The sequence below is a fragment of the Gouania willdenowi genome, chromosome 6, assembly GCF_900634775.1.
Source record: "Gouania willdenowi chromosome 6, fGouWil2.1, whole genome shotgun sequence".
NCBI classification, from domain to species: domain Eukaryota; kingdom Metazoa; phylum Chordata; class Actinopteri; order Blenniiformes; family Gobiesocidae; genus Gouania; species Gouania willdenowi.
Genome location: NC_041049.1, coordinates 56,203,796 through 56,219,455, shown reverse-complemented (window position 1 = coordinate 56,219,455; position 15,660 = coordinate 56,203,796). Strand labels below are relative to the sequence as shown.

General features: G+C 42.8%; 1 protein-coding gene across 1 annotated transcript in view; it reads right to left on the bottom strand.

Annotated features, from left to right (window-relative positions):
* cetp (cholesteryl ester transfer protein, plasma) overlaps positions 1 to 15,660 on the bottom strand; it is a 31,340-nt gene that overhangs the window by 5,209 nt on the left and 10,471 nt on the right. The window lies entirely within an intron of this gene.

Sequence of the window (15,660 nt, the reverse complement as noted above, 5' to 3'; positions counted from 1 at the left end):
CCCCCAAGGCAGCAGCTCCTCCCTCCCGCTACAGTGAGACAGGCAGTTAGTGGCTTCCTAAACTTACTAGAGCAAAATTAAAGCGGTTACCTTCTTGAATAAGCCTACGGCGGAGCTATGAGTTTTAACGTAACACAAGGGGCGGAGCTAATATTTGTAATGTAAAACAAGGGGCAGAGCCAATAGTTGTAACGTAACACAAGGGGCGGAGCTAATATTTGTCATGTAAAATAAGGGGCGGAGTTATTATTTGTAATGTAAGACAAGGGGCAGAGCCAATAGTTGTAACGTAACACAAGGGGCGGGGCTATTATTTGTAACATAACACAAGGGGCAGAGCCAATAGTTGTAACGTAACACAAGGGGCGGAGCCAATAGTTGAACCGTAACACAAGGAGCTGAGTTTTTAATTGTAACGTAACACAAGGGGTGGAGCTATGGTTTGTAACGTAACACAAGAGGCGGAGCTATTATTTGCAATGTAACACAAGGGGCGAAGCTATGCTTTGTAACGTAACACAAGAGGTGCAGCTATTTGCAATGTAACACAAGGGGCGGAGCTAATATTTGTAATGTAACACAAGGGGCAGAGCCAATCGTTTAACGTAACACAATGGGCTGAGTTTTAATTGTAACGTAACACAAGGGGTGGAGCTATGATTTGTAACGTAACACAAGGGGCGGGGCTATTAATTGTAATGTAACACAAGAGGCGGAGCTATTATTTGTAACGTAACACAAGGGGCGGAGCCAATAGTTGTAACGTAACACAAGGGGCGGAGCCAATAGTTGTAACGTAACACAAGGGGCTGAGTTTTTAATTGCAATGTAACACAAGGGGCGGAGCTATGCTTTGTAACGTAACACAAGAGGTGGAGCTATTATTTGTAATAGAACATAAGGGGCGGAGTTAATATTTGTAATGTAACACAAGGGGCTGAGTCTTAATTGTAACGTAACACAAGGGGCGGGGCTATGAATTGTAACGTAACACAAGAGGCGGAGCTACTATTTGTAACGTAACACAAGGGGCGGAGCTATTATTTGTAATGTAACACAAGGGACGGAGCCAATCGTTGTAACGTAAGACAAGAGGCGGAGCTATTATTTGTAATGTAACACAAGGGGCGGAGCTAATATTTGTAATGTAACATAAGGGGCGGAGTTAATATTTGTAATGTAAGACAAGGGGCGGAGCCAATAGTTGTAACGTAACACAAGGAGCGGAGATATTATTTGTAACGTAACACAAGGGGCAGAGCCAATAATTGTAACGTAACACAAGGGGTGGAGCTATGATTTGTAATGTAACACAAGGGGCTGAGTTTTTAATTGTAACGTAAGACAAGGGGCGGAGCTATGCTTTGTAATGTAACACAAGAGGTGGAGCTATTATTTGTAATGAAACATAAGGGGCTGAGTTTTTAATTGTAACGTAACACAAGGGGTGGAGCTATGATTTGTAACGTAACACAAGGGGTGGGGCTATTAATTGTAATGTAACACAAGAGGCGGAGCTATTATTTGTAACGTAACACAAGGGGCTGAGTTTTTAATTGTAACGTAACACAAGGGGTGGGGCTATTAATTGTAATGTAACACAAGAGGCGGAGCTATTATTTGTAACGTAACACAAGGGGCGTAGCCAATAGTTGTAACGTAACACAAGGGGCGGAACCAATAGTTGTAACGTAACACAAGGGGCTGAGTTTTTAATTGTAACGTAACACAAGGGGTGTAGCTATGATTTGTAACGTAACACAAGGGGCGGGGCTATTAATTGTAATGTAACACAAGAGGCGGAGCTATTATTTGTAACGTAACACAAGGGGCGGAGCCAATAGTTGTAACGTAACACAAGGGGCGGAGCCAATAATTGTAACGTAACACAAGGAGCTGAGTTTATAATTGTAATGTAACACAAGAGGTGGAGCTATTATTTGTAACGTAACACAAGGGGCGGAGCCAATAGTTGTAACGTAACACAAGGGGCTGAGTTTTTAATTGTAACGTAACACAAGGGGTGGAGCTATGATTTGTAACGTAACACAAGGGGCGGGGCTATTAATTGTAATGTAACACAAGAGGCGGAGCTATTATTTGTAACGTAACACAAGGGGCGGAGCCAATAGTTGTAACGTAACACAAGGGGCGGGGCTATTAATTGTAATGTAACACAAGGTGCTGAGTTTATAATTGTAACGTAACACAAGAGGCGCAGCTATTTGCAATGTAACACAAGGGGTGGAGCCAATAGTTGTAACGTAACACAAGGGGCGGAGCCAATAGTTGTAACGTAACACAAGGGGCTGAGTTTTTAATTGCAATGTAACACAAGGGGCGGAGCTATGCTTTGTAACGTAACACAAGAGGTGGAGCTATTATTTGTAATGGAACATAAGGGGCGGAGTTAATATTTGTAATGTAACACAAGGGGCTGAGTCTTAATTGTACTGTAACACAAGGGGCGGGGCTATGAATTGTAACGTAACACAAGAGGCGGAGCTACTATTTGTAACGTAACACAAGGGGCGGAGCTATTATTTGTAATGTAACACAAGGGACGGAGCCAATCGTTGTAACGCAACACAAGAGGCGGAGCTATTATTTGTAATGTAACACAAGGGGCGGAGCTAATATTTGTAATGTAACATAAGGGGCGGAGTTAATATTTGTAATGTAAGACAAGGGGCGGAGCCAATAGTTGTAACGTAACACAAGGAGCGGAGATATTATTTGTAACGTAACACAAGGGGCAGAGCCAATAATTGTAACGTAACACAAGGGGTGGAGCTATGATTTGTAATGTAACACAAGGGGCTGAGTTTTTAATTGTAACGTAAGACAAGGGGCGGAGCTATGCTTTGTAATGTAACACAAGGGGCGGAGCTATGCTTTGTAACGTAACACAAGAGGTGGAGCTATTATTTGTAATGGAACATAAGGGGGGGGAGTTAATATTTGTAAGGTAAGACAAGGGGCGGAGCCAATAGTTGTAACGTAACACAAGGGGCTGAGTCTTAATTGTAGCGTAACACAAGGGGCGGAGCTATGAGTTGTAACGTAACACAAGGGGCGGAGCTATTATTTGTAATGGAACATAAGGGGCGGAGTTAATATTTGTAATGTAAGACAAGGGGCGGAGCCAATAGTTGTAACGTAACACAGGGGCTGAGTCTTAATTGTAACGTAACACAAGGGGCGGGGCTATTATTTGTAGTGTAACACAAGGGGTGGAGCTATGGTTTGTAACGTAACACAAGAGGCGGAGCTATTATTTGTAATGTAACACAAGGGGCGGAGCTAATATTTGTAATGTAACATAAGAGGCGGAGTTAATATTTGTAATGTAAGACAAGGGGCGGAGCCAATAGTTGTAACGTAACACAAGGGGCGGAGATATTATTTGTAACGTAACACAAGAGGCGGAGCTATTATTTGTAACGTAACACAAGGGGCGGAGCCAATAGTTGTAACGTAACACAAGGGGCGGAACCAATAGTTGTAACGTAACACAAGGGGCTGAGTTTTTAATTGTAACGTAACACAAGGGGTGGAGCTATGATTTGTAACGTAACACAAGGGGTGGGGCTATTAATTGTAATGTAACACAAGAGGCGGAGCTATTATTTGTAACGTAACACAAGGGGCGGAGCCAATAGTTGTAACGTAACACAAGGGGCGGGGCTATTAATTGTAATGTAACACAAGAGGTGGAGCTATTATTTGTAACGTAACACAAGGGGCGGAGCCAATAGTTGTAACTTAACACAAGGGGCGGAACCAATAATTGTAACGTAACACAAGGGGTGGAGCTATGATTTGTAACGTAACACAAGGGGGCGGGGGCTATTAATTGTAATGTAACACAAGAGGCGGAGCTATTATTTGTAACGTAACACAAGGGGCGGAGCCAATAGTTGTAACGTAACACAAGGGGCGGGGCTAATAATTGTAATGTAACACAAGGAGCTGAGTTTATAATTGTAACGTAACACAAGAGGCGCAGCTATTTGCAATGTAACACAAGGGGCGGAGCCAATAGTTGTAACGTAACACAAGGGGCGGAGCCAATAGTTGTAACGTACACAAGGGGCTGAGTCTTAATTGTAACGTAACACAAGGGGCGGAGCTATGAGTTGTAACGTAACACAAGGGGCGGAGCTATTATTTGTAATGTAACACAAGGGGCGGAGCTATTATTAGTAATGTAACACAAGGGGCGGAGCTATTATTTGTAACGTAACACAAGGGGCGGAGCCAATAGTTGTAACGTCACACATGGAGCTGAGTTTATAATTGTAACGAAACACAAGGGGTGGAGCTATGATTTGTAACGTAACACAAGAGGCGGAGCTATTATTTGTAATGTAACACAAGGGGCGGAGCTAATATTTGTAATGTAACATAAGAGGCGGAGTTAATATTTGTAATGTAAGACAAGGGGCGGAGCCAATAGTTGTAACGTAACACAAGGAGCGGAGATATTATTTGTAAAGTAACACAAGAGGCGGAGCTATTATTTGTAACGTAACACAAGGGGCGGAGCCAATAGTTGTAACGTAACACAAGGGGCGGAACCAATAGTTGTAACGTAACACAAGGGGCTGAGTTTTTAATTGTAACGTAACACAAGGGGTGGAGCTATGATTTGTAACGTAACACAAGGGGCGAAGCTATGCTTTGTAACGTAACACAAGAGGCGCAGCTATTTGTAATGTAACACAAGGGGCGGAGCCAATAGTTGTAACGTAACACAAGGGGCGGAGCCAATAGTTGTAACGTAACACAAGGGGCTGAGTTTTTAATTGCAATGTAACACAAGGGGCGGAGCTATGCTTTGTAACGTAACACAAGAGGTGGAGCTATTATTTGTAATGGAACATAAGGGGCGGAGTTAATATTTGTAATGTAACACAAGGGGCTGAGTCTTAATTGTAATGTAACACAAGGGGCGGGGCTATGAATTGTAACGTAACACAAGAGGCGGAGCTACTATTTGTAACGTAACACAAGGGGCGGAGCTATTATTTGTAATGTAACACAAGGGACGGAGCCAATCGTTGTAACGTAACACAAGAGGCGGAGCTATTATTTGTAATGTAACACAAGGGGCGGAGCTAATATTTGTAATGTAACATAAGGGGCGGAGTTAATATTTGTAATGTAAGACAAGGGGCGGAGCCAATAGTTGTAACGTAACACAAGGAGCGGAGATATTATTTGTAACGTAACACAAGGGGCAGAGCCAATAATTGTAACGTAACACAAGGGGTGGAGCTATGATTTGTAATGTAACACAAGGGGCTGAGTTTTTAATTGTAACGTAAGACAAGGGGCGGAGCTATGCTTTGTAATGTAACACAAGGGGCGGAGCTATGCTTTGTAACGTAACACAAGAGGTGGAGCTATTATTTGTAATGGAACATAAGGGGCGGAGTTAATATTTGTAATGTAAGACAAGGGGCGGAGCCAATAGTTGTAACGTAACACAAGGGGCTGAGTCTTAATTGTAACGTAACACAAGGGGCGGAGCTATTATTTGTAACGTAACACAAGGGGCGGAGCCAATAGTTGTAACGTAACACAAGGGGCTGAGTCTTAATTGTAACGTCACACATGGAGCTGAGTTTATAATTGTAACGAAACACAAGGGGTGGAGCTATGGTTTGTAACGTAACACAAGAGGCGGAGCTATTATTTGTAATGTAACACAAGGGGCGGAGCTAATATTTGTAACGTAACACAAGGGGCGGAACCAATAGTTGTAACGTAACACAAGGGGCTGAGTTTTTAATTGTAACGTAACACAAGGGGCTGAGTCTTAATTGTAACGTAACACAAGGGGTGGGGCTATTAATTGTTATGTAACACAAGAGGCGGAGCTATTATTTGTAACGTAACACAAGGGGCGGAGCCAATAGTTGTAACGTAACACAAGGGGCGGGGCTATTAATTGTAATGTAACACAAGAGGTGGAGCTATTATTTGTAACGTAACACAAGGGGCGGAGCCAATAGTTGTAACGTAACACAAGGGGCGGAACCAATAGTTGTAACGTAACACAAGGGGCTGAGTTTTTAATTGTAACGTAACACAAGGGGTGGAGCTATGATTTGTAACGTAACACAAGGGGCGAAGCTATGCTTTGTAACGTAACACAAGAGGCGCAGCTATTTGCAATGTAACACAAGGGGCGGAGCCAATAGTTGTAACGTAACACAAGGGGCGGAGCCAATAGTTGTAACGTAACACAAGGGGCTGAGTTTTTAATTGCAATGTAACACAAGGGGCGGAGCTATGCTTTGTAACGTAACACAAGAGGTGGAGCTATTATTTGTAATGGAACATAAGGGGCGGAGTTAATATTTGTAATGTAACACAAGGGGCTGAGTCTTAATTGTAACGTAACACAAGGGGCGGGGCTATGAATTGTAACGTAACACAAGAGGCGGAGCTACTATTTGTAACGTAACACAAGGGGCGGAGCTATTATTTGTAATGTAACACAAGGGACGGAGCCAATCGTTGTAACGTAACACAAGAGGCGGAGCTATTATTTGTAATGTAACACAAGGGGCGGAGCTAATATTTGCAATGTAACATAAGGGGCGGAGTTAATATTTGTAATGTAAGACAAGGGGCGGAGCCAATAGTTGTAACGTAACACAAGGAGCGGAGATATTATTTGTAACGTAACACAAGGGGCAGAGCCAATAATTGTAACGTAACACAAGGGGTGGAGCTATGATTTGTAATGTAACACAAGGGGCTGAGTTTTTAATTGTAACGTAAGACAAGGGGCGGAGCTATGATTTGTAATGTAACATAAGGGGCGGAGCTATGCTTTGTAACGTAACACAAGAGGTGGAGCTATTATTTGTAATGGAACATAAGGGGCGGAGTTAATATTTGTAATGTAAGACAAGGGGCGGAGCCAATAGTTGTAACGTAACACAAGGGGCTGAGTCTTAATTGTAACGTAACACAAGGGGCGGAGCTATGAGTTGTAACGTAACACAAGGGGCGGGGCTATTATTAGTAAAGTAACACAAGTGGCGGAGCTATTATTTGTAACGTAACACAAGGGGCGGAGCTATGCTTTGTAACGTAACACAAGGGGCTGAGTCTTAATTGTAACGTCACACATGGAGCTGAGTTTATAATTGTAACGAAACACAAGGGGTGGAGCTATGGTTTGTAACGTAACACAAGAGGCGGAGCTATTATTTGTAATGTAACACAAGGGGCGGAGCTAATATTTGTAATGTAACATAAGAGGCGGAGTTAATATTTGTAATGTAAGACAAGGGGCGGAGCCAATAGTTGTAACGTAACACAAGGAGTGGAGATATTATTTGTAAAGTAACACAAGAGGCGGAGCTATTATTTGTAACGTAACACAAGGGGCGGAGCCAATAGTTGTAACGTAACACAAGGGGCGGAACCAATAGTTGTAACGTAACACAAGGGGCTGAGTTTTTAATTGTAACGTAACACAAGGGGTGGAGCTATGATTTGTAACGTAACACAAGGGGCGGGGCTATTAATTGTAATGTAACACAAGAGGCGGAGCTATTATTTGTAACGTAACACAAGGGGCGGAGCCAATAGTTGTAACGTAACACAAGGGGCGGGGCTATTAATTGTAATGTAACACAAGGAGCTGAGTTTATAATTGTAACGTAACACAAGAGGCGCAGCTATTTGCAATGTAACACAAGGGGCGGAGCCAATAGTTGTAACGTAACACAAGGGGCTGAGTTTTTAATTGCAATGTAACACAAGGGGCGGAGCTATGCTTTGTAACGTAACACAAGAGGTGGAGCTATTATTTGTAATGGAACATAAGGGGCGGAGTTAATATTTGTAATGTAAGACAAGGGGCGGAGCCAATAGTTGTAACGTAACACAAGGGGCTGAGTCTTAATTGTAATGTAACACAAGGGGCGGGGCTATGAATTGTAACGTAACACAAGAGGCGGAGCTACTATTTGTAACGTAACACAAGGGGCGGAGCCAATAGTTGTAACGTAACACAAGGGGCTGAGTCTTAATTGTAACGTCACACATGGAGCTGAGTTTATAATTGTAACGAAACACAAGGGGTGGAGCTATGGTTTGTAACGTAACACAAGAGGCGGAGCTATTATTTGTAATGTAACACAAGGGGCGGAGCTAATATTTGTAACGTAACACAAGGGGCGGAACCAATAGTTGTAACGTAACACAAGGGGCTGAGTTTTTAATTGTAACGTAACACAAGGGGTGGAGCTATGATTTGTAACGTAACAGAAGGGGTGGGGCTATTAATTGTTATGTAACACAAGAGGCGGAGCTATTATTTGTAACGTAACACAAGGGGCGGAGCCAATAGTTGTAACGTAACACAAGGGGCGGGGCTATTAATTGTAATGTAACACAAGAGGTGGAGCTATTATTTGTAACGTAACACAAGGGGCGGAGCCAATAGTTGTAACGTAACACAAGGGGCGGAACCAATAGTTGTAACGTAACACAAGGGGCTGAGTTTTTAATTGTAACGTAACACAAGGGGTGGAGCTATGATTTGTAACGTAACACAAGGGGCGAAGCTATGCTTTGTAACGTAACACAAGAGGCGCAGCTATTTGCAATGTAACACAAGGGGCGGAGCCAATAGTTGTAACGTAACACAAGGGGCGGAGCCAATAGTTGTAACGTAACACAAGGGGCTGAGTTTTTAATTGCAATGTAACACAAGGGGCGGAGCTATGCTTTGTAACGTAACACAAGAGGGGGAGCTATTATTTGTAATGGAACATAAGGGGCGGAGTTAATATTTGTAATGTAACACAAGGGGCTGAGTCTTAATTGTAATGTAACACAAGGGGCGGGGCTATGAATTGTAACGTAACACAAGAGGCGGAGCTACTATTTGTAACGTAACACAAGGGGCGGAGCTATTATTTGTAATGTAACACAAGGGGCGGAGCCAATAGTTGTAACGTAACACAAGGAGCGGAGATATTATTTGTAACGTAACACAAGGGGCAGAGCCAATAATTGTAACGTAACACAAGGGGTGGAGCTATGATTTGTAATGTAACACAAGGGGCTGAGTTTTTAATTGTAACGTAAGACAAGGGGCGGAGCTATGCTTTGTAATGTAACACAAGGGGCGGAGCTATGCTTTGTAACGTAACACAAGAGGTGGAGCTATTATTTGTAATGGAACATAAGGGGCGGAGTTAATATTTGTAATGTAAGACAAGGGGCGGAGCCAATAGTTGTAACGTAACACAAGGGGCTGAGTCTTAATTGTAACGTAACACAAGGGGCGGAGCTATGAGTTGTAACGTAACACAAGGGGCGGGGCTATTATTAGTAAAGTAACACAAGTGGCGGAGCTATTATTTGTAACGTAACACAAGGGGCGGAGCCAATAGTTGTAACGTAACACAAGGGGCTGAGTCTTAATTGTAACGTCACACATGGAGCTGAGTTTATAATTGTAACGAAACACAAGGGGTGGAGCTATGGTTTGTAACGTAACACAAGAGGCGGAGCTATTATTTGTAATGTAACACAAGGGGCGGAGCTAATATTTGTAATGTAACATAAGAGGCGGAGTTAATATTTGTAATGTAAGACAAGGGGCGGAGCCAATAGTTGTAACGTAACACAAGGAGTGGAGATATTATTTGTAAAGTAACACAAGAGGCGGAGCTATTATTTGTAACGTAACACAAGGGGCGGAGCCAATAGTTGTAACGTAACACAAGGGGCGGAACCAATAGTTGTAACGTAACACAAGGGGCTGAGTTTTTAATTGTAACGTAACACAAGGGGTGGAGCTATGATTTGTAACGTAACACAAGGGGCGGGGCTATTAATTGTAATGTAACACAAGAGGCGGAGCTATTATTTGTAACGTAACACAAGGGGCGGAGCCAATAGTTGTAACGTAACACAAGGGGCGGGGCTATTAATTGTAATGTAACACAAGGAGCTGAGTTTATAATTGTAACGTAACACAAGAGGCGCAGCTATTTGCAATGTAACACAAGGGGCGGAGCCAATAGTTGTAACGTAACACAAGGGGCTGAGTTTTTAATTGCAATGTAACACAAGGGGCGGAGCTATGCTTTGTAACGTAACACAAGAGGTGGAGCTATTATTTGTAATGGAACATAAGGGGCGGAGTTAATATTTGTAATGTAAGACAAGGGGCGGAGCCAATAGTTGTAACGTAACACAAGGGGCTGAGTCTTAATTGTAATGTAACACAAGGGGCGGGGCTATGAATTGTAACGTAACACAAGAGGCGGAGCTACTATTTGTAACGTAACACAAGGGGCGGAGCTATTATTTGTAATGTAACACAAGGGGTGGAGCTATGGTTTGTAACGTAACACAAGAGGCGGAGCTATTATTTGTAATGTAACACAAGGGGCGGAGCTAATATTTGTAATGTAACATAAGGGGCGGAGTTAATATTTGTAATGTAAGACAAGGGGCGGAGCCAATAGTTGTAACGTAACACAAGGAGCGGAGATATTATTTGTAACGTAACACAAGGGGCAGAGCCAATAATTGTAACGTAACACAAGGGTGGAGCTATGATTTGTAATGTAACACAAGGGGCTGAGTTTTTTAATTGTAACGTAAGACAAGGGGCGGAGCTATGCTTTGTAATGTAACACAAGGGGCGGAGCTATGCTTTGTAACGTAACACAAGAGGTGGAGCTATTATTTGTAATGGAACATAAGGGGCGGAGTTAATATTTGTAATGTAAGACAAGGGGCGGAGCCAATAGTTGTAACGTAACACAAGGGGCTGAGTCTTAATTGTAACGTAACACAAGGGGCGGAGCTATTATTTGTAACGTAACACAAGGGGCGGAGCCAATAGTTGTAACGTAACACAAGGGGCTGAGTCTTAATTGTAACGTCACACATGGAGCTGAGTTTATAATTGTAACGAAACACAAGGGGTGGAGCTATGGTTTGTAACGTAACACAAGAGGCGGAGCTATTATTTGTAATGTAACACAAGGGGCGGAGCTAATATTTGTAACGTAACACAAGGGGCGGAACCAATAGTTGTAACGTAACACAAGGGGCTGAGTTTTTAATTGTAACGTAACACAAGGGGTGGAGCTATGATTTGTAACGTAACACAAGGGGTGGGGCTATTAATTGTAATGTAACACAAGAGGCGGAGCTATTATTTGTAACGTAACACAAGGGGCGGAGCCAATAGTTGTAACGTAACACAAGGGGCGGGGCTATTAATTGTAATGTAACACAAGGGGCGGAGCTATTATTTGTAACGTAACACAAGGGGCGGAGCCAATAGTTGTAACGTAACACAAGGGGCGGAACCAATAGTTGTAACGTAACACAAGGGGCTGAGTTTTTAATTGTAACGTAACACAAGGGGTGGAGCTATGATTTGTAACGTAACACAAGGGGCGAAGCTATGCTTTGTAACGTAACACAAGAGGCGCAGCTATTTGCAATGTAACACAAGGGGCGGAGCCAATAGTTGTAACGTAACACAAGGGGCGGAGCCAATAGTTGTAACGTAACACAAGGGGCTGAGTTATTAATTGCAATGTAACACAAGGGGCGGAGCTATGCTTTGTAACGTAACACAAGAGGTGGAGCTATTATTTGTAATGGAACATAAGGGGCGGAGTTAATATTTGTAATGTAACACAAGGGGCTGAGTCTTAATTGTAATGTAACACAAGGGGCGGGGCTATGAATTGTAACGTAACACAAGAGGCGGAGCTACTATTTGTAACGTAACACAAGGGGCGGAGCTATTATTTGTAATGTAACACAAGGGACGGAGCCAATCGTTGTAACGTAACACAAGAGGCGGAGCTATTATTTGTAATGTAACACAAGGGGCGGAGCTAATATTTGTAATGTAACATAAGGGGCGGAGTTAATATTTGTAATGTAAGACAAGGGGCGGAGCCAATAGTTGTAACGTAACACAAGGAGCGGAGATATTATTTGTAACGTAACACAAGGGGCGGAGCCAATAATTGTAACGTAACACAAGGGGTGGAGCTATGATTTGTAATGTAACACAAGGGGCTGAGTTTTTAATTGTAACGTAAGACAAGGGGCGGAGCTATGCTTTGTAATGTAACACAAGGGGCGGAGCTATGCTTTGTAACGTAACACAAGAGGTGGAGCTATTATTTGTAATGGAACATAAGGGGCGGAGTTAATATTTGTAATGTAAGACAAGGGGCGGAGCCAATAGTTGTAACGTAACACAAGGGGCTGAGTCTTAATTGTAACGTAACACAAGGGGCGGAGCTATGAGTTGTAACGTAACACAAGGGGCGGGGCTATTATTAGTAAAGTAACACAAGTGGCGGAGCTATTATTTGTAACGTAACACAAGGGGCGGAGCCAATAGTTGTAACGTAACACAAGGGGCTGAGTCTTAATTGTAACGTCACACATGGAGCTGAGTTTATAATTGTAACGAAACACAAGGGGTGGAGCTATGGTTTGTAACGTAACACAAGAGGCGGAGCTATTATTTGTAATGTAACACAAGGGGCGGAGCTAATATTTGTAATGTAACATAAGAGGCGGAGTTAATATTTGTAATGTAAGACAAGGGGCGGAGCCAATAGTTGTAACGTAACACAAGGAGTGGAGATATTATTTGTAAAGTAACACAAGAGGCGGAGCTATTATTTGTAACGTAACACAAGGGGCGGAGCCAATAGTTGTAACGTAACACAAGGGGCGGAACCAATAGTTGTAACGTAACACAAGGGGCTGAGTTTTTAATTGTAACGTAACACAAGGGGTGGAGCTATGATTTGTAACGTAACACAAGGGGCGGGGCTATTAATTGTAATGTAACACAAGAGGCGGAGCTATTATTTGTAACGTAACACAAGGGGCGGAGCCAATAGTTGTAACGTAACACAAGGGGCGGGGCTATTAATTGTAATGTAACACAAGGAGCTGAGTTTATAATTGTAACGTAACACAAGAGGCGCAGCTATTTGCAATGTAACACAAGGGGCGGAGCCAATAGTTGTAACGTAACACAAGGGGCTGAGTTTTTAATTGCAATGTAACACAAGGGGCGGAGCTATGCTTTGTAACGTAACACAAGAGGTGGAGCTATTATTTGTAATGGAACATAAGGGGCGGAGTTAATATTTGTAATGTAAGACAAGGGGCGGAGCCAATAGTTGTAACGTAACACAAGGGGCTGAGTCTTAATTGTAACGTAACACAAGGGGCGGAGCTATTATTTGTAATGTAACACAAGGGACGGAGCCAATCGTTGTAACGCAACACAAGAGGCGGAGCTATTATTTGTAATGTAACACAAGGGGCGGAGCTAATATTTGTAATGTAACATAAGGGGCGGAGTTAATATTTGTAATGTAAGACAAGGGGCGGAGCCAATAGTTGTAACGTAACACAAGGAGCGGAGATATTATTTGTAACGTAACACAAGGGGCAGAGCCAATAATTGTAACGTAACACAAGGGGTGGAGCTATGATTTGTAATGTAACACAAGGGGCTGAGTTTTTAATTGTAACGTAAGACAAGGGGCGGAGCTATGCTTTGTAATGTAACACAAGGGGCGGAGCTATGCTTTGTAACGTAACACAAGAGGTGGAGCTATTATTTGTAATGGAACATAAGGGGCGGAGTTAATATTTGTAATGTAAGACAAGGGGCGGAGCCAATAGTTGTAACGTAACACAAGGGGCTGAGTCTTAATTGTAGCGTAACACAAGGGGCGGAGCTATGAGTTGTAACGTAACACAAGGGGCGGAGCTATTATTTGTAATGGAACATAAGGGGCGGAGTTAATATTTGTAATGTAAGACAAGGGGCGGAGCCAATAGTTGTAACGTAACACAAGGGGCTGAGTCTTAATTGTAACGTAACACAAGGGGCGGGGCTATTATTTGTAGTGTAACACAAGGGGTGGAGCTATGGTTTGTAACGTAACACAAGAGGCGGAGCTATTATTTGTAATGTAACACAAGGGGCGGAGCTAATATTTGTAATGTAACATAAGAGGCGGAGTTAATATTTGTAATGTAAGACAAGGGGCGGAGCCAATAGTTGTAACGTAACACAAGGAGCGGAGATATTATTTGTAAAGTAACACAAGAGGCGGAGCTATTATTTGTAACGTAACACAAGGGGCGGAGCCAATAGTTGTAACGTAACACAAGGGGCGGAACCAATAGTTGTAACGTAACACAAGGGGCTGAGTTTTTAATTGTAACGTAACACAAGGGGTGGAGCTATGATTTGTAACGTAACACAAGGGGTGGGGCTATTAATTGTAATGTAACACAAGAGGCGGAGCTATTATTTGTAACGTAACACAAGGGGCGGAGCCAATAGTTGTAACGTAACACAAGGGGCGGGGCTATTAATTGTAATGTAACACAAGAGGTGGAGCTATTATTTGTAACGTAACACAAGGGGCGGAGCTAATATTTGTAATGTAACATAAGAGGCGGAGTTAATATTTGTAATGTAAGACAAGGGGCGGAGCCAATAGTTGTAACGTAACACAAGGAGCGGAGATATTATTTGTAAAGTAACACAAGAGGCGGAGCTATTATTTGTAACGTAACACAAGGGGCGGAGCCAATAGTTGTAACGTAACACAAGGGGCGGAACCAATAGTTGTAACGTAACACAAGGGGCTGAGTTTTTAATTGTAACGTAACACAAGGGGTGGAGCTATGATTTGTAACGTAACACAAGGGGTGGGGCTATTAATTGTAATGTAACACAAGAGGCGGAGCTATTATTTGTAACGTAACACAAGGGGCGGAGCCAATAGTTGTAACGTAACACAAGGGGCGGGGCTATTAATTGTAATGTAACACAAGAGGTGGAGCTATTATTTGTAACGTAACACAAGGGGCGGAGCCAATAGTTGTAACTTAACACAAGGGGCGGAACCAATAGTTGTAACCTAACACAAGGGGCTGAGTTTTTAATTGTAACGTAACACAAGGGGTGGAGCTATGATTTGTAACGTAACACAAGGGGCGGGGCTATTAATTGTAATGTAACACAAGAGGCGGAGCTATTATTTGTAACGTAACACAAGGGGCGGAGCCAATAGTTGTAACGTAACACAAGGGGCGGGGCTAATAATTGTAATGTAACACAAGGAGCTGAGTTTATAATTGTAACGTAACACAAGAGGCGCAGCTATTTGCAATGTAACACAAGGGGCGGAGCCAATAGTTGTAACGTAACACAAGGGGCGGAGCCAATAGTTGTAACGTAACACAAGGGGCTGAGTCTTAATTGTAACGTAACACAAGGGGCGGAGCTATGAGTTGTAACGTAACACAAGGGGCGGGGCTATTATTTGTAGTGTAACACAAGGGGCGGAGCTATTATTAGTAAAGTAACACAAGGGGCGGAGCTATTATTTGTAACGTAACACAAGGGGCGGAGCCAATAGTTGTAACGTCACACATGGAGCTGAGTTTATAATTGTAACGAAACACAAGGGGTGGAGCTATGATTTGTAACGTAACACAAGAGGCGGAGCTATTATTTGTAATGTAACACAAGGGGCGGAGCTAATATTTGTAATGTAACATAAGAGGCGGAGTTAATATTTGTAATGTAAGACA